The following is a 24,886-nucleotide window of genomic DNA, read 5'->3' on the forward strand; positions in this document are numbered from 1 at the left end:
ACGACCTTCGTGGACAGACCATTATTCATCGGCACCTGACTTGAATAACCCCCTAATATGTAAAACTATGCCTAGAGATAGATTTGCAGCAATTTTGAGTAATCTTCATTGCAATGATAACACGCAAATGCCTTCTAGTTGCAAGGACAAATTGTATAAAATCAGACCTTTCATTGATGCACTAAATAAAAAATTTCATGAATGTTATTATGGAACCAGAGAGTTAAGTGTCGATGAATCAATGATAAAATTCAAAGGCAGATCAGTATTGAAACAATATCTCCCTATGAAGCCAATAAAAAGAGGGTATAAGCTATGGTGCCTCGCTGACCAACGCGGTTTTATCCAAAACTTTATAATTTACCAAGGAAAAAATACAGAAATTAGTTCAAAATTTGCTGATTATCCATTAGGAGAAAAAGTTGTCCTGGAGTTGACAAAAAAAGAATGGGGTAAAAATAAAGTTATTTATCACGATAATTTTTTTACATCCATTGCTTTATTAGAAAAATTAAAAACCCAAGGAATTTATGCCTGTGGAACTATAAGATCTAACCGTAAGGGCATTCCCAATAATCTGGTAGCTGATTCTAAACTGAAGCGTGGCCAATATGATTATAGATTTTCTAATTTGAATATTGCATATTATAAATGGAAGGATAACAAAATTGTACATTTGGCTTCTAATTTTCATGGCAATGATGAAGACACAGTATCGCGCAAAGAAAAAAATGGGTCTAAATCTACAATCACCTGTCCAAAGGCTATCAAAGATTACAACTCTTACATGGGGGGTGTAGATACAGCAGATAGATTGAGAGCTCTGTACTGTGTGGACAGAAAGTCCCCAAAATGGTGGCACAGGTTGTTTTGGGGTGTTTTAGATATTGCATTTGTAAATGCATATATCAATCATGGACTCATAATGGAAAAAACATCTGTAAAAGACTTTAGGAGATCCGTTGCGCAAGGGTTGATGTCTAAGAAAGACATCAAAGATAACAAGAGGAAAAGGTTATCACGAGACTCTGTGCCTAGCCCTGGGCCATCTAAAAGGCGCAAAGCTGGTTTCTCAACGTTGAAAGACGTTCGTTTAGGAAATCGCGGCATACATTGGCCTACGTTTGTGCCAAATAGAGGGAGGTGTGAAGTATGTAGCATGAAGAAAGTGCAGTCAAAGCCTCACTCAAAATGTTCACACTGCAATATATTTTTGTGCATTAATGAGAAAAAGAATTGTTTTGCAGAATACCACGATGCTAATGTTTAATAATTTCAATTTTATAATTAATAATTTGAGCCAAAAAAAGGCACTCAATGTTCCTATTTTAGTATTGATTTTGTAACCCTAAGTTCCTGACGATACTTGTGAGTCTAGGTTATAGAAATAGTACCTAGATATAATAAAAAAACCTGAAAAAAAATTATCGATTTCTTTACTACCCCTTACCCATATTAAATCATAAAAAAAATGTATTTTCTTTATTTTTGGTTTACTCGCTAGGAAAGGGTTAATTACTATATTGATTACACTATTAATAATTATCTATGAAGAAATTCGTTGTATTTTTATTATTTTTCATAATAAGGTCAATAATTTGAAAATCTTATATACATAATATAGATTCCGTACTGAATCTTTACTCAACCCTGTGTTTTAACGTTAAAACTGTTATGGAATTTGTTTAAATTTAATCGCGTACTTTCCAAATACCTAACTCACCGAAAGAATTAATTTCGTCAATTAATATTCGCACCTCACTATCCTAACGGATTTTGAATCGATTCGAATTCGTTGGCCATAGTTTTACCGATCCGATACATAAATCGAGTTGCAAACTCGATGTGAATAACTGCGTTCTAATGAATAGTTGACATTTGTATGCTGTGGGGAGCTATTCAAATCGAGGGTGTAAATTACTGTTCTATGTGTTGTGGAAAGTAATTGTAACCTATTAGGCGCAAGCGCTTTTTAGAGTTCTGTGGTCGCGTGCAGAAAATGGATCCTTTATTTTTTCCAACCGTCCGTATATAGCCATTTTACTTAGACACTTAACAAATAGGTACATGAAATTTGAAGGTACTTAGAACCTTAGTACACTAGTATAGTAAGACTTTCGTTAAAAATGGTAGTATGCCAAACATATAGGTAACTGTATTCTTGTGTCTTATTTTTGGTATGGCCTGCAACCTAAACGGCTTGACGGATATGAGGTCCGATGAATTCCGCTAAATCATGAAAATAACATAAGGCTATATTTTTTAGCAGTGAGTTTTTTTATATAAATCCTGCTGTTTAAAAAAAATCCTAACTAATTCGTCACCAATAAAACACAAAAACATCCAGCCAACTAGCTAGCCGATCGTTCAATTGAAACCAATAACTAATAACTATAGTTAGTTCTAAAGATGCGGCCAAAGCGATCTGTAACCGCTATCCTACGCGTGCTTAGTTCTGCGGTCTCCGCTCTTAACCATTACACGCTTTTTTAACCAATACAAACTAACCGTGAAACTTAAACCGCAGGTTTGAACGCCTACGGGATTATAGATAGTATAGTAGAACGTTATATTTAATAGGAAAATAATGCAACACAAAACTAAATTGTATGCAAAATTAATATTCTAAATAGGTTCAAAGGCTATGGTACTTTATCGAGGCGTTCCAGTTTAGTCCTTAGGGGTAGCGGCGCACCTGGGGCCGACCTCAGGTAGGAATATCTAATCCTGTCTGAGGTTGATTACAGATGTGAATGAGCGGCAGTAGCCACTTACTGCGGTGGACTGCATGCTCGTCTGCTACTCCTATATTATTTAAAAAAAAGGACTGCAAGCTCGTTTACTAATTATTTTTTACAAGCAACCAATACGAATATACCATACAGGTACCAATAATCCAATAATGTATTTAAACGTTACCGTTAATACTCGGTAACAATATTTAAATACAACAATGTATGTAACACAGCACTATGTACCAACATGTTGTAGGTAACTGGTCCATCATGCAACGTACCTTCACAGGTTCGAGTTACATACTAATACCGGTGTCGTCAATACTGTACTTAAGGCGGAGTTTTGTTTATAGCTTAAATAAAGTAGTAAGAAATCTTTTAAATAAGCTGTTTTATGATATACGAAGGATTTTTTTAACGAAAATAATATCTTAAGGCGTTATAAAAGTATATCACAGATGACATGCTGTTGAATAAACTTTATTGGGCCAAATTAAATTATTTTTTGTTCACGATAAAGGATTAAACATTACTCGACTCGGTAAAGACTTTAAAGGCTTTGCTTCTGTAACCAATTCTATAGAAGAACAGTTCTGTCTTAAAGCAATAACGAATACATTGCAACTTCTCTAATCCATCCACAACCTTCTATCAAAACGCGGATTTGCATCAAGGAGAAGGTGAGGCGATGATATCTTCTTGGTCAAACCATACTGTCTATACCACCTTTCAACTACTTCTTCTTTCAGATACTTCTGAAGACTGAAATGCAACGTCTCGAAGAATGACTCAACTTCAAACCTTCAAATCACAACACAACAGTACTACACATTGCTGCTAAAAGCAAAAATAAAATTCAATATGTTCTAATATTCATATTATAATTCTGCAGACTGTAAAGCAAGCAGCAAATTATTTTTCTTAAATCTATTATTAAAATACCAAAACTAGCTATACAAAAGTAGTTACACAAGTCAAAAGCATCGCCTTAAACAGGTAGCCAAGATCTGTATGCCCGGGTAGCCCGAGCACCGTTTTCCCAGAATACAGATAAACTAGCGATGCCACAGAACTAGTAACTAATAGAAATGACCTAAACTAATTTAATGTTGACATTCACTACAAAAAAACGAGTTAAAATTTTACATCCTGTATTAAACCACTGAATAAAGTATATTTAATCACTTTAGTTTTTTAAGTTCATATCTTATACATGTTTATTTGATTTATGCAAAGAAAATAATAATTCAATGTATGTATAGCTAAATGTTTAAACTTATACGAGGCGTTCCAAATTAGTCTTCAAATGTGAGCGACTTCCGGTAGGACTTTAATTTATCTAAAATTCATATACGAGTATGTCCATGACTGGCTACCACATAATAATCAAGGACTATATACTGATTTTCAACTGCAGTTTTGTAAAAAAATGAATAGACACGACATTTATGCCATTTCTATTTCTTCCTAAGCCTTCTGTTACGAAGTTCGTTTACTCTACGAACAATTTGACATTTTTTACCACAAGGGCTATGTAAATGTTCAATTCGATCCGGGAATGTTAAGGGCTCATATTTTATGGGATTACTCAATGGAAAACGTTCTATTGAAGATTGGTCGGTTTCACATATTCAAACAATTTTAGAACTTGTTGCGTTTGTACTAAGGCAGGTAATGCCGTCTTAAAATGTTACAGGTGTTTTGGAAAAGGATAATTTATATAAATATGAATTTTATGAACGTTATCGTCGTTTGTAAGAGGAATAAAATTAACGTTATTTATTTTTGCAATTACCTATGGTACATAGATACGTAATAATCTAGGTATGAAAAAATACCATGTGTTTCAAGCAATGTAAGCCGTCATCTATAAGAAAAAAATATTAACTAGAAAAGCTAATAAACATGCGTAGTGTCGCACCAATTTTATTTAAACTTTAAGCATTTTGCAGTAAAAGTTCAGTTGCAGCTTTTCAGCATGTACAAGTGCAGATATAGGTGAATATCATCATCAAGAACCCATTACTGTCCCACTGCTGGACATGAGAATATACGCAGTGTTATTTATTTTTTATCTTTACAAAGCCTTTTATTGTGTCCTCGACCTCGAATTCACATCATTATCGGTAAATTTTTAATTTATTTGCTTAATAAAAATATATCGTTTAAAATGATAGTATTAATCTTTAAAGATGCCATGTAATTTCTACAGATAAAACGACATGTCATTCCTACGTGACGAGTATTTACGGGCTACTTGTCACACAAAGATATAACATATTTTAACTAAAATTATACAAAAATATACAGACTAAAATTAATGAAAAAAAAAAAATCTCTAAAAACTTAAAATAAATCGCATACGCATACAAACAAACAAAAAATAATCTCAGTATTTATTTATATATAGATATTTAAACACCCAAGTAATTTCCACAGATAAAACATGTGATTCCCACGTGACGAGTGTTTACCGACTTGTCACCAGATACTATCACCCGGTCACGTCTGTCACGTTCGTCGCTACCCGTTTGGCTACTGGTGTCTGTATGTACTGTGTATATAGATGTACGGATAACATACCGATATTAGTAGTAGATATTTACGAGTGGTGTTGTTGTAACATGTTATACTTATTTTAGTGCGTTTGGTGTTACTATGTAATGTCAAATCAAATATTAATTACTAAGTAATGGATTTGACAGAATTTGGTTATACAAGTAATGTAATAATAATGATAAATATTTCAAAAATCGTGGAATGTAAGTACATTTATTTAAATGTATCGTTTTGAAAATAATTCGAAATATTATTATTTTACACTTAGGTATGTCATGTCATATAAGTGTTCGACTTATATTTTTTATAAGTTTTCAAGTAGTCATTTTGACAGTGGCGTATTAGAAATAATTTAATATTTTTTTTGCATGCACCTCAAATCAAAAATTCCAAGGTGCATTCCTAGAATTTAAACCCTTGACTGAAACCAAAATGTCTAGACTACGCTATACTCCTATAATGCTACACGCTACTCTAACGCTACGCTGCTTGTCTCTAATATCACAAAAAATATATTTTACTAACACAAATAGAAAAATATATTATATCAAGGATCTCTTTATCAAATATGAAGATTTTACACAGAAAATAACTTTGTATAATCTAATATTTAATTGCTTAAATTCAACATTTGAAATAATTGATAAATATAGACAGATCCTTGTATCCTGTCAGTCTGTTTGCAAACTTGTCAAAAAGAGTTTGTTGAGATGACATTTGCTGAGACTCTATCAATAGTAGAGTTAGCAATGTTTACGTACTCGTGTTATCAATGTCAACCATATTGACTCTACCAATAATAGATAATAATAAAAGTACTAAAATATTGAAGCAATATATTAGATGATTTGTGAAGTTAGTATAAATGGGTACCAAAGATTAACAAACTTTTTTTGCATTTTATCTAAATATGGATACATCACATTTCAAAATGTACAAACTAAATTCACAAGTACATATTAATAATTATTTTCTTTAGTTTTCATCACGTTGTTTTGAATCTATGGCTTCAATTTACCCCCTGATAAAACAAAGTTAATTTTTGATTCTTCGTCATTGCGATACCTCTTATTCCAATCAATTGAAATCGTATACATTTTGAATTCATACATTTAAGCTGTTGATTTCTTAGACACATTTAGCTACAAGCTAACCATAGCTTTGTAACTAAAGTAACTCAATACCAATTTGCTTCCAAGTAGGCAAACATTAGCAACTGTTTAAAACAAAACGCAGCACCAACATTGCAAGCGGAGCTTAAAATTATTTCTGTAAGCAAAAAAACCGACTTATAAGTACACAAAACATTGTGGTTTAATTTACTGAATATGCCAATAAAGCCGCCGGGCGTGACTAACTCGCTGTTGGTACTTTTACAATGTATGCAACTTAAAAATACGCAGGCAAGTTGTGGCGAATCGCGTAAACAATGTACAACAATGGTACAATAAATACTGGGGTTTATTAAAATGTACTCGCCTAAGGTTGTGCGGGTCATTGGCTCTGTGAAGCTTGTCCCACTGCTGGGCACGGGTCTGTCCTATAACTGGGATATATTCCTTCTTAAATTGAGGTAACAAGCGTGCAGTCCATCTGATAACTAAGGCTACTGTCGTCCATGGATAACTGTAATCAATCTCAGATAAGATTAGTCCTACCTAAGGTTGACCATAGATGCATTGTTGCCCATGAGGACTAAGCTGCAACACCCCAAATAAATATGTCTCACTTAGCACATCTTTCAAAACATAACATATGTAGTAGTGCTCCTGCTGTTATTTGACAAAAATCGGTGGTACCTTCGGAGTCGAACTGTAAAGGGTTCATTTAACAATATTCTCTAGTTCGAGACAAAGAGGACTTTTTTTTAATATTTTTTAAAATCATTAATAGTAACTGAATGTGATATTTTTTATTTATTTCAATACAAATATATTTATAGGCGAGACATTATCAATTGAAAAATTATAATTTTTATAACACAAACAGAATTATACGCTTAAAAGTACAGATATAAAGATCTAAAGATATGATAATGGAGTTTGGTTCGAAATAATGATGGTATCATTGTCTTTGACACTTATTCATTTAACAAATTGGTTAAGTAGAGCAGCTGCTAACGGACAGACAGACATAAATAAATACGCACATATTGAGTAAACTGAGACGCATAGAGATTCATATTTATCGGGTATGCGATACGCGATAACTATCAACGATATATCGTTATCGTTTGTAATAATAAAAATAATATTATCCAATAACCAGTCATTATGGCAATACGCTAAAATGTAGTTTAATATAAAGGCTTTAAAACAGCTATGCGGCATATTTTACTGCAAGCAATAATATTGATATACATAATCATCATTATCATATAATTATAAATATGTATATCATTTTCCGTCTAGTATAAAAACCCTTTACGGAACAATTTTAGAAACCTCTACTACAGAACCAGATGGTAGAAAAAATTATATTACGTATGTATGTATAAAACATATTTATTATTATTTTTTCTATTCAATGTAATAAATAGCATAGAAACGAATAAATATAAATCTTCGCTCAAATTGCCACTAGCCACTCGTTGGCAATCAAACAAGTCCCTCACAATTGAAATGGTACTCGTAAGTCATTTGTTGATTCGTATCATGCTTAATCGAGGTGTCGGTTACAGAAATTATTTCAGTTCCCGCCTCTTGTACTAAGGATCACGTTATTTTAACAGGTTATGAAGACTTGTTGAATTCTACTCCACGGTTTTGTTGTTAGCTTTCACAAGCACTTTTATTTAGAATAATTTTATTTTTAAACATATTTAAGTACAACAGCGCCTGCATATGATCTTGAAAATAGACTTGATTAATGTTTGCCGAATCAATTGTTCTTTACGTACATTCGATAACACATAAATTAAATAAAAATAACAAATAAGCGTTTAACTGAATTTAAATAATCACATCTCTCCGTGGTCATTTGTAACTAACTTCTTAAGTCAGGCGCACACATTTTAATTGACTGTCTAATTGTATTAGAGTTCAATCTTGAGTCTGCTGTTATAACGTATTAATAGCTATTTCTATAATAATAAAGAAACAAGGAAATCTTAATTCAAATTGGCAACGATACAATAGTTTAGAGATTTACGGCAATGTTTATAGACTGTTAGCTCCTCGAACAACTTTACGAGCGTGTCAACTTGTATTTAACGATATTATGTATGTATTTAACAACATTATTAAGCTATTAAAATTATATTAGTATCATAACGTTATATAGCCGTTGAATAACGTTATCGTTGTAACGATATTTTTGCGATATTAAATTAATATGACCGCTAGATAGACACAACAGCTATTTAAAATAACGGCTTAAAATAAATGATGTTTATTATAAATAATGTAATACATGATTCTTGAAAGTATACTATAAATATGTGTGCCTTAGATACAGTGGATGAATAAAAACCATTATTAATAATGCTCAGCCATTTATATATATTGTTCTATAAAAATATGTTATTGTTTTATAAAGAAATCGTTTATTTATTTGAAAGTCAATCAACGATAAACGTAATCTTAATAATTTCATTAATTCGTTTTAAATATTATTAACAAACTGAATAAATGTTAATATGCGTTTATACACAGGTAACTTTTAGTACAAGGTTTGGACGGTTTTGTTTAAAAAATATTACCTATAATATCATGATAAATAATTGACAAGATATTGTATCTTCTTTGACAGTAGAGTTTGACATAACAAAAGCGCAGTTACTTACAGTAAATGTATGACTTTAAAATGTTAAATATAATATAATTTGACCAATTTTGAATTACCGATGGAACGAAAGTGGTCAATTTCCTCCAGAATTTACGGTTTAACATTTCCCTCAGCAATTTGTTTATTTTATTTAACAAGTTTCAATTTTATGGAGCGAGTCTTTTTTACGGCCAATTATACCACTAACCATTATAATAATTGTAACGACTAATAAAATATTCTTGTTCTTTGTCTTTTTTCTTGGAATACAATTAGACAATTACAAGTAATATATACATTACTACAGTAACATGTAACGTTGTATAAATAAACGTTTTACACAAACGACGTAATTATTGTAGAATTGAATTAAATGTATTTGTAAATAAACAAAGCCAAGTTACAAACTTGGATCGGCTACTGTGTTACCCATAGACATCTGTCTTTATAATTAACCAAAATAAAATAAACGCTCTTAGGTATAAAGTACGTACTTAAAATAACAAGCGTGTCAGTTCTTACGTACCTAAAGCAAATAATTCTTATATATAAAATTCTCGTGTCACAGTTTTAGTTACCGTACTCCTCCGAAACGGCTTTACCGATTTTCACCAAATTTTATATGGATATTGAGTAGGTCTGAGAATCGGCTACTATCTATTTTTCATACCCTGAAGTGATAAGGGTTGTTCACCCTTAACATTTTTTTATTTATATGTCAACACAACGTTTGCCGGGTCAGCTAGTAATGTATATTATACAGAATCTGGAATAGCATCAGTCAAAGATATCTTATATAAAGCCGCGGATTTATGAGTACTATGAATACTATTAGTCTCATTAAGTTGCTCTATTGTTAGATCCAATCAACTATGTCCCGATCTCTGTCTATTGTGACAACTTAACATACTTATTTCTAAAAAACTACTTATTAGTTTATTCAACCTACATTTACAACTTTAAGAATGTCCGTTAACTATTAAACACAAAGTAGACGTTATAAAAAGGTAAAAATCTTTCAAGAGACCCGACGGTTTACTAATTACTTTTACAAGTGAATTCCAATTATCCTGCCAATATTTTTGTAAGCAATTGACATTTGTATGATACGATACGATAAGGGTAGCAGGTGGGTACATTTTGCTGATAAAGTACATAATTGCGTGAAGATAACCGCTGGGTAATCTTAAAATATTTTTATGAACGCATCAAATATGCAGAGGGTTTTTATATGAGCGAAGTACTTTAGTATGAGAATGAAAGTGGAGTTATTTGTAGTTGACAAAAACTAGAATAAAAGGAACAGTAAGCTATTCGTTTAGCTTGAAGAGTGATCATAGAAGATCATACGACTACTATGTGTTGTTCCTTTCCCGTTATTAAAACTCCATCTATCTGGATTTTACAAAGATCCTACAAAAGATCGAAATATGATAATTTGAAGTATGAATTAATTGTCAAATATCTATCTTTGGTACGCAAAACATTCGATTGATTATTAATAACCAGCGTGTGAAGTCGGCAACTCACGTCACATATGTAACACACATTATTACAACATATTATTACAAGTATAACATTATATTTTTGAGCTTATTTAAATTGTTAAAAAAATAAATATACATTTAAAAATATTTTATAACGTTATACTTATTTTCAATCGTTTGAAATTTGAATATAATTGAGCGATAATATTTTTTCTGCTATTTATCGATGCCTGCGATTAAAATAGAATGGTCGGCGCTGCGTTTGATCAATTACAATTTTTGAATAATAAAAGGCGCATCTTTACAAAATATTACGTGTAGTGTTTTGGAATGAGAAAAACTTAATTGCGCATGTAAAACTAATGATTATGTACAAGGTAACGTGACCACACTTACGATTGGGTATGCGGCTTTATTTTTTTCTGCATATATAAATTGCAAATGACTGGCATTGCGCAGCGGTTACAAAATAGTAGTAATGCAGAAGGTTCTGGTTCGATTCCCGGTGAAGCAGACATTTAAATGCGTTTTAACTTATGTTCTAGGTCTGGGTGTAGGATTCATTTTTTTTTATTTTCCGGGAATCGAACTCGGTACTCCCGCTTGTTTATTTTCATTTATTTATACATTTATTCGCTCCGACACCATGTGAATGAAATATAAAATCACATCACGATTCTTCATTGAAATTTAAATTAATTTATTTGTACCGATAATTATTGCTAGTTAAAAGAAATGTCTTAATGTGTCTGTAATCGTCGTTGGAATAAAGATGAGTTATTGAGAAAAACTGAGATCGAACCCGGACTAGTCTGGCGAGTTGTGAGGACGGTAAGTAATTAGTACCTATTATGTTTTCATTTCCATAATAATATGGACAAGATGTGAGTTGATTACTTAACACAGGCCGGTTTATTGGTGTTGTCTTTTTTCCCACAACTGGGCACTGGGCGAGCCTGGGGCATGCCTCACCACGCTGCTCAAACGCAAAGAAAGCTGCCGATTCAGTCAGTATTTTTTTATTACGCCACCGACAAGTGAATATTTTCAAAAGGGCCTCTAGACAAGGCCTAGCAACTGCTATTCGATGACTATGTGACAAAGTAATGTGGTCTCGGAAGCTTGAAAGCTCTCAACGCCCAATGTTTCTAACTTAACCAGTTGAAAAAAACTAAGGAAATAAATAATTTAAAGGTGAACTCTAAAAATATTTTGCAATAATGTACTTCTATCCAAAATCTGACCCAAAAATAAATAAAATAGAATTTGATAGGATTATGAAAAAAACTACTACATTAGTCACCTAACCTAAACGAAAAAAATAACCTAAACATCTCATATTTAGTCGAAGGAGGTAAGTTTATTTATATACTAACCTATTCTATGCTTACTTATGATTTAAGCTGTCCTGTAAAATGCTACTGGAATACTGATAAGGGTTATCGGAATCCGACTTTGTCATGCAGATTTCATCCTGTAGCCACTGACGGATGCAGACGGTCGTAAAGAACTCTACTTGTTGTATCCGTATGTCACTTAGATATGTCGACTTTAAATAAGATGAGGCTGACTAGTTTTGTTTGAGAAAGATCTATTGTAGATAACTGACAGTCCCTTACTGAGGCTTGATGTGTGACTTGGGTGCTATGGACACATACAAAGACGAATAAACAAACACTAAGACCTAGAACAGAAATCTAAATTAATTATTTAGATTTGTCTGGTAGGGAATCGGACCCGGATCCCACTGCGTGTCAGACCGGTATGGTGACCGCTTCAGCATACGGATCGCCATACAATTGATATTATTATCATTAAAATAAATTCTTCTGGATTTAACAGGTACAGGAAACCTACACGTCTGAGATACAGCTGTTAAGAAAGTCCTGAAATTATGTAACGCATACGACCAGCTGTTTTTTTATATTACATTAATATTTAAAATTAAGTAATAATTGGTTCTAAAAATATAATCCACTTAACTACTCTAAAATATAAAAAATGTAGTTATACAATATTTAGCTACATATGCGTCAATCACAGTAATGCTATAAAAATCCAGTCTACTAACCCGTACTTAGCCAAAATGAAAGTCCATCCCTAAACGATTCCATTCGGACAATTATAGATAAACACTCTACAATCCATATGGAAGCAATAGGGTACATTATACTCCAGTCTACAAAGAAGACTAAATTAACATTAACGGAAATAAACGGTATTTTGCTACTGTTATTACATAAAAAGTTAATACTTTGATTTCTCTAAACCACCACAGTATAATCCAAAGTTATAATTTCATCATACTATTAACTTTTGACTATAATTTACGGATACTAAAGTTAATAACGATCGCTCAAGATCTATTGCACTTGGAACGAATTGTGAAAGATATATGTCATTATCTAGTCCCAGGCTGTATTTATTAAGGCTTTTTGCATCGTTTACCGACGGTGGGCATAATTGAAAATGTTCTTACCTAACAAAACAAAAAGCTGTGTTAATAAGTATCGTCACTTTGCAACGAGTTTCTTTTAATAATTCAAAATTAAGTAGCCAAGGGAATGAATGTCCTGTTAACCTATAAATTACGAGCGAGCCATGCGGCTTTGCGCCATGCGTTCAATGTTCATGCGACGTTGCGTCATGCGCTCTTACCCATGCGGCTGGCGAGCATACTTTTAAGTATGGATTAAAGTGTTTTTGTTTGAGTATTGTCTATTCATAAATTTTGTTGAGATCGTTTGAACTAAGAGTGTTGCAAAACTAAAAAGTCGGACAATGGAAAAACGAAAATAAAGATGTACATTTAAACTTGTTATAATTAAGTTGGATTACATTTAAAATAACTAACGATTGTGTTACTAACTTCAGAATACCTACATATATTTTGATAACTATGTAAATATATTTTAATATGCTTTGATTTTTTTTCGTAAATGTAATAGAAGACATCAAATCATAATTTATATGTCATCACAGTAAATTGTTACTTTTATAAATCAATGTATATTTTTATAACACGAGCAATGACAGCCGCAAAGGCATAAGGCCGCAGCCGTAAGCCGCAGCCGCAAGCCGCATTCCTGTGAGACCATTAGCTTGATTGGCAGGTGTTACCTTTCTACTTTTATTTATTACACTTCATTAAACTTTGCCCAACGGGAGAGGTGCAATTTCGTATATTAATGACGTAATTGGAAGCCAGTACTAAGTGCCTTAAGGGTGTGTCTGCACTGAGCGATCAGATAGCGGCTGTTTTGTGGCCGACTTTGAAATATTATTATTGCAACGGTAAAGAATATAGTGAATATTTTGATCGATAATATTTGTTCAGTCAGTGATAAGAAGCTTTTTCAGAGCTAACAAAAAACCTAAGTGTTACATATTTTCATGTTTATTCCCTAGTCTGAAAGTAAAATACAAAGTTTTCGTTCGTTATTCTGGTTTTAATGTTAACTCATTGAATTAATGGCAGTGACGTTAAGATTGCTTAAATTTTCTTTTTTTATTATAAAAATATTTTATTTGTGTAGCCCAAAGCGGATTAGTCTACTATTTAAATATTATTTATTTATCCTTCAAGATTGCTCTATATCATCTTCTGTGTAAATGGTAAATAAATTATCCTCCAGTAAAAACGCGAAAACGCCAAGTACAAACCTAGCCTAAATGGTTGATTTATACGCGATGCAATTCAATTGCAATTTTATCAATAATGCTACAGTTGACGCATCGGTGCATTCCTCGTACGTTTAGTCATGCTGTGTTATTTTGTTTGCTCTATAAATGAAAGAAATTCAATGTTATGTTATGTATCGTATGTTATTGTTTTTGAAAGAAATGTAACTAATTTAAGTACAATAGGAATTTATACAACGCCTTCTAACTTACTATTAAACGTTTCCAAAGTTGTAAGCAATTAAGTATAGATAAGTACAACCATATTTGGGGCTTATTACAGATGTCTATTTGCAGCAGTGGACTTACCATCTATTTTATAAAAGTCTATTTTGAAAATCAATCTATATAGTTGAAGATTTGCGTGGCGGTCTATTTTACTGACCTGCCACAGAGTTCCCGATTCCACTAAAAATATATGTTTATATATAATATAGGAGTAGCAGACGAGCATGCAGTTCACCTGATGGTAAGTGGCTACTGTCGCCCATGGACGTCTGTAATCAAACCCAGATAGGTTTAGATATCCCTACCTGAAGTCGGCCACAGATGCGCCGCTACCCCTGAGGACTAATCTGGAACGCCTCGGAAAAGTATGTCTCCCTTACCACACCCTTCAAACCGGAACACAGCTATGCATAACAGTGCTGTTATGAGGCAGAAATAGGTGTGGCGGTGGTGCTGCCGGAGTTGAACCAGAAAGGGTTATAGCACCTTTATGTAATAAAATATTTTTGTTTTGAGTTTGGGTGTTCAGTTCACATCCACAGCAGAGTGAATCCGTGGGCAATGATTGTGGACAGGCTTATTAAGACATTTGGACAAAATGCCAAACCTTAATTACACCAAAAATATTTTTTTCGGCCTCATAACTCTTTAAGATTCCACGAAAAACATATGTTTCTGCCCTAAATATAATGCATTCAGGATAAGTACTTAAATAAAACAAAAGTGACTCGAATCTCAGAAATGTGCAAATATTTCGATGTATTACAAGAAAAAATCGATTAAAATAATGCAAACTCACCGCAATATCGCCTCACGTCTTCATCACAATCTGTAAAAACATAATGTCTTTATAATTATATGTTTAAAAGCCATTTTTAAAGACATCGCATATCTTATAGTGAAGAGCTTAAAGTCTAAAATAATCTGAATTGTATACAATTGGAAATGATCAGAGATTTTAAATAGTTTTAACATTTTACGACAGTTTGTGTTTTTATAAGTTCTGGGTTGAGATTGAAACTTGTCCTTACGAAGCGTTTACCAGTAGTAAATAATGGCTATATTTTACAAAGAAAATTATTTCCGGACACAAATTCTATTTATACGTCAACTAAGTTTAGTTTCGAAAGTAAATTCAGTTTCGAAAAAACCACTTTCATATTATTGTTTTGAAAGAGTTCGAAGTCCCTACATCAGTGGCATGGAGAAACCTGAAGCCGCCCTAAAGGACCATGAGCTGAACTGCACTAACGGACTACCGAAACGTAAAAGTTCAAGTTGGAGCATCCTAGCCAAGAATCATCAAAGCAATTCATCCGATCTTCCAGCAGTATGATAGTCGATTTAACACCCTGTCCTTCCGTTTAACTCAGGAGCTTTCCAGACCTGAAGTTGAACCTCAGATCCCATCTTAAAACATCTGACCAAAGAAATGATCCGCAATCCATACCAATAACGCTGCATTTACCAATAACAGATCAATATTTAAATACCAGTACAGATTTATGTGACCGTCACATCGCCATTAAAGTACCAGGTGTGATTAACGCACTTGTGCCACTATAAACTTTTTAATACGTCATTTCGGTTTCGTCCTCAAGCTATATTTATTGTTTTGTTGTAATTTATCGTTTTTGCATAAGCTTTCCATTAACATTTAATGATGGGTTAAAATGCTCTTAATCAAGTTTATGAGTGAGAAACACTGGAGTTCTCTTGAAATTTCATTTTGGATTGTTTATGTACGACTATCTTTTGCCCGTGGTTTCGCTTGCGTGGGTCTCGTTTACGGAAAAGTGTATCCTATATGTTAATATGGGTTCTAAACTATCTACACGCCAAATTTCATCCAAATCCATACAGTATATTTTGCATGATAGAGTAACAAACTTATATCCATCCATTCTTACAAACATTCGTGTTTATAATATTAGTAAAAAGTGTACCTACATCTACATATTTTAAAGGAGTAAAATGTCTTCATAGTGTTCGATTATTTACTGTGGCACCGCTACACCCTTTTCTGCATTATAGCAGTCAAGTGCTACTGTGTTCTTATTTATTAAAGTTAGTAATAGCGTGGCTACAGGTATATTCTAAAACCCTGTTTTTCGTTGCCTATAGTCAATGGAAGGCAGTGACAATCACGGACCGTCCTTTGCTGCTGTTTCATAAAAATGATACGGCATTCAAATTAAATCCTCAAAAGTAACACCACAAAAGGTCTTCCTTGTAAGACTCCTATACAAATTAGACTAGTTACTAATATCTATGACTCACTGTACTTAAAGTAAAGAAATAATACAACTCCTGAGCTATAAGTAAGATATTCAAGGTACAGTTTAGCATTCCTAGAAATGTAAGTAATACTACTATGAGGAAATTGAGTCTTCAACTCTACCTATAATACCAGTCTTCAAATGTTTTTAAATTATTACAGAGTTACACTATAGATTCTGGTTCCGCTCGTGTGCAAAGCGCACTACTTTGTATTTATGAAATAATTTAGTTTCTTTCTTTTATTTATCTATCTTTTTTATAAATTCACTAAGTTAGGTAAAAGGTACTATTATTTTAATTATTAATATACAAAACTTTTGTTTTAAATTGGCCTTTAAAATGAATAATCGATGTAAAAATGTTAGTTAAACAATTTATATTAAAAAAGACACAGATAAATGAAGAGACAGAATTACGAGAATGTAAAAAACTACTGATTTAAAGGATATCTTAAAAACATTTGAACTGTTTGGAAATACATATATACATATGTCGTAGCGACAGAAATAGAAAAGTAACTCATTGTGAGTTCGAGTATCGTAAAAACCATTTTTTGTGTATTTTACAGACAGATTATACAAACATGTTTATATATATGTATACATTTACCGTTTCCGTAAAATGTCTGGTTCAGTGCAAACTGCGACGGGCTCATTAAACTAATTCCTGCTTGAGGCGAATGGGGATCGGTTGGTCTAATCCTCGCGTACTTACTAAACAGACTGCTAATGCAAATCAGACTTTCTCTACTACTACATTTCACATTCGTTTTTTTTTTAATGGTATTTAGTGGTAGCCTTGCCAGATTCGCCGGGTTTGGCGAGCTCAAAACTCAGACTGGACAAGAAGACTCGGATGGAAGGAATGGATGGTTTTGGTCACCGTTGCCGGTCTTCAGATTAGTCTTAACAGTTTTTCTTCAAATGAAATACATTTCTTTCAGTCTAATTCTTCTAATGAGAGTTTTAAGTAAGTTCATACGGAAAATTTTATTCCCTTTATACGTTTTTTTTATTCTTATACAGAAAGCATTAATATTATAGGAGTTAAAAGTAGTCTACCGTTTTTGTGAATTAAATCTTAATAGCTTCAGTACATTTTAATATTATCAGTACACAAATAAACATTTTTTCCTCTTGTGAGTATGAAAAATAAATATCTTAGCAAATAACCGTTATATTGCAATTATAACAGCATCAATATATTATCCAAGCATTTTTAATTCAAATTCATTTTATTTAACACCGAATAGGAAACCGCTATTTATTATTGCAATTCATTTTATTAATAGCTGTGACTAGTTTAAAAAACTAATGATATTTTTGCATGCATTATAACTGTTATATTTAATCAAAATAGCATAATCGCTAATGCAACGACAAATAGCATTTATATGCTGTGACACATGACAAATAGCTAACTTTGTTTACCTTTTATGTTAAGATAATGTATTTTTAAACGAAGTGCAACGTAAACAAACGTTATCTTTTAAAAGCAGTTTGTTATCAAGTACGGTTATTATAACATTATGTCTTAATTGTTTTGCGTGTAGCAACGTAATGACACGACAATTATGAGATAACTAGTAAAAATGACTGCGAGTTACGCGGTAAATGTGACTATAATTGAGCTTATATTTTATTTTTGGAGCTATAATTCTTTAGTTGCGTGAGTCTGTCACAAATAAATGGATCAAAGGTTGAAGCTAAAATCCTTTGTTACCATGTTAACGCATTGATCTATTACAACGATGCACGTCATCGTAACCTTAAGCCTACAATTCTCAATTTAACAGACCAATATATTTGTTCGTCACTCAAAAATGATATAAAGAAAATCGAGCACGTTTATTTTATTGCTGTCACTACTGTCCAGGATTGCTAACTGTTGCACTGGTTGTAATCATTTCATCTGGGTCCCAACGAATTATTCATTATACTGTTAGTTTATAATATTCGATAAATGATACGAGTACTACACAATATTAAAACTATCTTACTACTAGTCTAGTCTTAAAAATACAAACGTATTAAAACGCGTAGCTGTTGGGCATAGAGTAAATATATTTTATTTGAAACCACAGAATAAACACATACAGATAAGTGACAGAATAATTTCTTGTATACACAGCAGATAATAAAAATATTTAAACTTGCATTATTTTGATATTAATTCTAACAGAGGATACTGGTCTGAAGAATTCGATTCAAAGATAAAATTTTTAAAGTTATAAAAATATATAGGAATTTTCAAATGTCCTCAGTCTCGTTACGACTTGAAGGCGTGACGCGTGCCGCAGCCGCAAGCCGTAAGCCGCATCCCACGCTCGTCTTAATGTTGACAATTTTTCAGCCGTCACGAAACGACTACAAACACACCAATTACACAGCGACCCGCATTAAGGCAATCGTGTGACATTTTTTACGGTCAATTATAATTATTTGTTTCCCTTTCGGTTTTTGTCAGGTTGAAAAAAGTGAACTTTTAGGACACACGATCTTGATTCGTTAGTTACAACTTTGTCCAATTGGTGAATTCGGATGAATTAAGACGAACTTAACCGCTCCAAAATTAATACAATTGACAAATCCTTTTTTTACAAACATAGTTTTAAATTTCATTATACCCCTATTATTCCTTTTGCCCCTTCGCCCATCACTACGTTTTATGTGACTTAATTGTTTAGGTATTGTTCACGCAATGTCGCATTGGAGTCGTGTAGCAGTCGTAAGCTCTAAATGTATCACCGGGTCGTGGATGCATTGGTGACGACAAAAAAGCTGGTACCGTCGTCTCATCAAGAGCGACTCGATTATACATGCGCTACGCTGTCGCATTGCTTGTGAATAATATATAGAGCTGTTACTACCTAATCCATTTTATTAGTTCAAACTAGGTTACATACAGTTTACAGGAAATACAGTTTTTGGGAGTGACAAAGACTTATTCTGAATAGATTCCTGAATAAATTTTAACAAAAGATATATTTCAAATTCGTATTAATTATGACCTTACTATAAAGTAAGAAAAATAATATGTAGTGTTCTGATTAAACCACTATACCTATACATAAATCGCATGAAGTTAATTCAATGAATATAAAACAAAGAATAAAAAAGTACGTTTCTTTGTTACAATTTTAACCGATATCGAAATCTACAAAACGCACTAGAAATGGAACACATTTCAACATAAAAAATGTACTTTCAAAAATCTAAAGTCCTGTATAAATCCAAGCAGCTCTATATAAATCCGAGCGCCGTAATCGAGTGACGGGTGATAGAGTCGGCGGAGATAATGACATCTGCGGTAAAAACTCGGACAGTTCGTTATTTATCATCTCGGGCTCTTTAATTATCAGCGAGTGTGGACCCGCCTTTACCGGGAGTGTGCTCTCGCCTTTACTTAATGGAATGATTTTAGATTGTTTTGGCAGGTGTAATTGGATGCTATAATTTTGATTTTAATAAGTAAGAGTATTTATTTGAGATACGTTTTGCTTATTTCAGTAGTTTTTAAAGTGAACACTTCTTTAGCGGCGTTGTTCACTTTTAGTCATGGGTACAAATGTTAAACACGTCAGGGCGCGTGACCTGATCAAAAACTCGTAAGACGGCAAAGCAAACTGCAAAAGTCAAGATCCGGTGTCAGCATAGGAAAAATATGCCAGAATAATTAGCCTATATGTGGCGGTTATACACGATACGCGGTTTTATTTTATTTAGTTCTACAATCTATATGAATCGTGGTTACGACTAAACGGACTGAAATAAAAACCGCGGATTGTAACCCGTACATAATAAAATACGTCAATTGCGGTACAATAATAAGACTAAAATAATATTTTTGATTTTGTCATGTTTTGTTCATTTTGTTTGTTTATGTTTATTTTCTTATAATTGGTTAAGGTTAAGTTATTAGGTACTTTCCTCAATTATTATGCGTAATGGAATATTTCTATTGAATGTTGTGACGTGTTTATTTAATAAAAACAGGAAAGTAAAATATTTATATGTATTAATGTGTAACCTTGTTTTTATTTTAAATACTTTATTTTTCTAAAGTGCGTATTGTTCCTTGATTCTATTCCGTAATGTAAACTACAACGTTAAGCAACGTGAGGTGTAGTCGAAAGTAAGATGGGTGACCATTAGTGGTTAAGCATGCGCACTTCTGTACTTCAAGAAGCACTTTAAACTGTCAATCCTAGTACCCTTGGATAGCAAACGTTAGATTTTATCAAATAATTCCTTACCTGTAATAACCCACTTGTGGGAAACTTGTACCCAGCAGTGGACAAAAAAGGTCCAAAAACGTGAGTACTATTTCTAGCTACCTAATTAAAATACTTTCGTTATAACTACTCCAAGTTAATCGATAAGCATTAAGCCCTTGAGATATCTCTCTTAAGGACTAAAAATACTTGCATTAACAAAGTTCTATTTTAAGTAACTCAGATAGCTTTTATAAGTGTCGATTTATTTAATCCAGCTTAATTTCAACCAGTTGGAAATTATATACTTTATAGCAGTAGTAAGTAACTAAGTAAAGTATCTCAGTAGTTTATAGCAGCAGTAAGTAAATATGTCAGTAGTTATTACACTTGTTCCAAATAGTAGCTTGTGTAGTTTATTAGATTATTATTGATAAGTACCTGTAACACCCTGTTTGAAGGTGTTTTTTTTTTTTTTTATAATATAGGAGTAGCAGACGAGCATGCAGTCCACCTGATGGTAAGTGGCTACTGCCGCCCATGGACATTTGTAATCAACCCCAGATAGGATTAGATATTCCTACCTGAGGTCGGCCACAGATGCGCCGCTACGCCTGAGGACTAAGCTGGAATGCCTCGGAAAAGTCTTTCTCCCTTACCACACCCTTCAAACCGGAACACAGCAGCGCTTAACACTGCTGTTATTAGGTAGAAATAGGTGTGGCGGTGGTGACGCCGGAGTCGAACCACAAAGGGTTCTACCACCTTTAAAGTAAGTTAATATTTCAGTAGTCATTACACTTGTCCCAAATAGTAGCTTGTATAGTTTATTAGATTATTATTGATAAGTACCTGTAACACCCTGTTTGAAGGTGGTAGAACACACTGTGGTTCAACTCCGGCGGCACCACCGCCACACCTATTTCTGCCTCTTAACAGCAGTGTTAAGCGCTGCTGTGTTCTGGTTTGAAGGGTGTGGTAAGCGAAACATACTTTACCGAGGCATTCAAGCTTAGTCCTCAGGGGTGGCGGCGCATCTGTGGACGACCTAAGGTGGGAATATCTTACCCTATCTGAGGTTGTATCCTATCTCAGGTATCTATTACAGATATCCATGGGCGGCAGTAGCACTTACTATTAGGTGGACTGCATGCTCCTCTGCTACTCCTATATTATAAAAAAAACACGAGCGATATTCCATGTTGATCATAGGCTCCAATGGTTCCTGAAAGGCGGAAACTATCAACAGTCGATGTGGCTGTGCTGCCGGCGACAATCGACGACGTTTGCCAATTTGAACTATCGACCATTTAAACTCAATGTCGATCGTGTGTTACCAGCCTTAATTATCGGCAGCTTAAAAAAAAAGGTACTAATAACTTTTGTCTCCTTGGTATTTAGCTTTAGTATCATTTGCAAGAAAACGTGACAAAGCATTCGGTTTACGAACAAAGTATGTCAAGAATAACCATTAGTTTAAAGTTAGGTTAAACCGACTAATTAGATATTCGGTGTCGTTAAAAATTATCTATTTAATTTCTAATTAAGTTTTATTGTGCCGTAAACTTGTACGTTTTTACTTAACTCGGTTAAATACTTTAATCCACCGTTATTTTTATTACTCGTCGAAATCCACAGATGCACATACTGTCAATTAAATAGCTCCATTAAATTGATATACATTAATATCGAAAAGTATATTCGTATCGATTGAGCAAAATATCACCTGAATTAAAAATTTAATTACCCTATTTTTTCAATTAACCCCGATAAAAAAATCGATTCGGTAACCGGTTGGTCACCGCATCAAGGGACACTTGGTGTAATAAATCTACGGAGGGTTAATTAAGTGCCAGCACAATGCTTTATAAGTGTTTAAGGCGACTTGTAGCGGCAGGAACGGGTTGTGGTACAAAAAACTTTACGGAGCGACTATTGTAATTAATAATGGCGATTTTACATTGTATGTTAATACGTAATTATGCGATGTATACAAACAATGATTTTATTAACTCATTATTGTCCTACTACGCACGGTTGTTTTCAAAATTAGGTTTCAAGTCGTAGTCTACTACACTAGTCCTCACAGCTATGAGAATATAATAATGTGTATATTTCACGATGTGTATTTTTTACTCAAACAAGTTAAAATTAAAATCTAATACGCGCAGAACTTCGCAAAATCCGCCTGCTTGGGATTTGAACTGTGAACCTCAAGTTATTGTAAATATTAACGCATTTATATAAATAAATATAATGGATGTATTCTCTACTTACCCATGTGTACGTAACTATACTGGTAAGTATTAGTAGATTTTAGTAAAAAATGCGATTTAAAATACACAAAACTATTTTTTCTATATATAAAAAGACACTAGATGTCTACTAAGAATGATACTTGATTCTGTTCCGTTTTCGCACTTATCGCCTTTAACCCGTCACATAGACCACAATCAATGGAACGCGCTAATACAACGCGATTAAGATCTTAGCAGGAACTTGATACTAGTTAGAGTAACATTATCACCCATCTAGGTAACATCGCATCGCGCCTTGCTACAAGACCGCTAAAACTAAATGCAAATAAAATAAAAATCTCAACATAAATGACTAATTCAATATGCAATTATGTACCTATTTAGCTTGTTAGAACAAGTTGTAAAGGTGCTACAAGACGGCTTAAATACAGCGTTAACTAAGAAAAAGTAACGACTAATTAGTCATATATAAGCAGGAATGTAGCGTATTCGAGTTGTCAAAGAATAACACAACATGATTTAAATAAACTTAAAAAATAATTTACTTTACTGTTTTAAAAATCCAAAATGTTTGAGTAAATTATTAAGTAACGAGTGTCATTAATAGAGAAAACATTCCAAAAAGAATAAACAAAAGTCACTTTTTTAATCAAATCCGTGTATTTTGCGTGTAAAATCAATGCTACAGTTAACTAACTCAATAATCAAACAATAACACAATCATAAAAAAAAATCATATAAAATCCGCACGACTCCAAAATGACCACAAATAAGTCACATGTAATATTTATAAGCGCTAATTTACCACTTATAAGCGGCTTGTAACATCGTGTACATACTTTCTAGATAACGTCTAACCAGGAACTCGGTCTAGGTGTATCATATAATCTAGATGTACCATAGCGCTATACGACAAGTGAACCGAGATAAAGGGATAATTTCTATAAACCTGTTAATTGGTTGCCTTTAAGCTGGGAGCAATAACTTATATAATGATAAATACTTTGCTTTTAGAATGTTTGTGATTTGTTTAGCGGCAGTATTTATACGGTTAAACGAAAATGTTGTCTTTAAGTTTTAATTCGTTTCATTGTTGTAAATTTGAGAAATAAGGGCTAGATATAGGGCTTCACTAATCTAGCCCTAGCCGAAATTTGAGGTATAGCCCCTAGGGCTATGCCTCTAAATTCGAATATTGCCAAAAACACATGCTCCTGCGAAGATGTAGTCACAAATTCGTACAACCAAGTGCAGTAAATTTCTATGGTCTTACGGATAGACTAATAGTTCGATAATAAATCGAACAAATTAACAAAATAAAAAACATATAAGAGATACATACAATACATAATACAAGAGATACAATATAACAAAATACAGATTTAAAATTTTATAATAAACGCTTAAAAGCTTCGAATAAATTAATTTCTAGTAAATCAAACAGAAATGTTTGACCTCTGAATGTAGTCCAAACAATGGAACAAACTATGGATTTAAAATATAATAAGCATCCATCAAAGAAACGTATCGAATAACTTAATTTTAAATTATATTTTATAAGTAATAGATTAACAGCTTTCTGTGGTAACAGAGAAGCCCGATCAATCAAAACAAGACATCAACGTGTTGATAAAGTTGCTCCACTCATAAATAACTCTCATCATAGAAACTCGAATTACA

At 33.0% G+C, this 24,886-nt stretch overlaps 1 protein-coding gene across 3 annotated transcripts in view; it reads right to left on the minus strand.

The window, feature by feature from the left end:
* Positions 1-24,886, minus strand: part of ci (transcriptional activator cubitus interruptus) — a 130,284-nt gene that overhangs the window by 74,706 nt on the left and 30,692 nt on the right. For 2 of the 3 annotated variants that reach the window (XM_073089657.1, XM_073089655.1), the window contains exon 2: positions 15,255-15,284. The exons of the other annotated variant lie outside the window; for it this stretch is intronic. The gene's annotated coding sequence lies outside the window, so the exon portion shown is untranslated. The remainder of the gene's footprint in view (positions 1-15,254; positions 15,285-24,886) is intronic. 3 annotated transcript variants of the gene reach the window in all.

Source organism: Epargyreus clarus, unplaced genomic scaffold (genome assembly GCF_041222505.1).
Source record: "Epargyreus clarus isolate Ecla_fem2 unplaced genomic scaffold, WU_Ecla_fem_2.2 ptg000031l, whole genome shotgun sequence".
Taxonomy (NCBI): domain Eukaryota; kingdom Metazoa; phylum Arthropoda; class Insecta; order Lepidoptera; family Hesperiidae; genus Epargyreus; species Epargyreus clarus.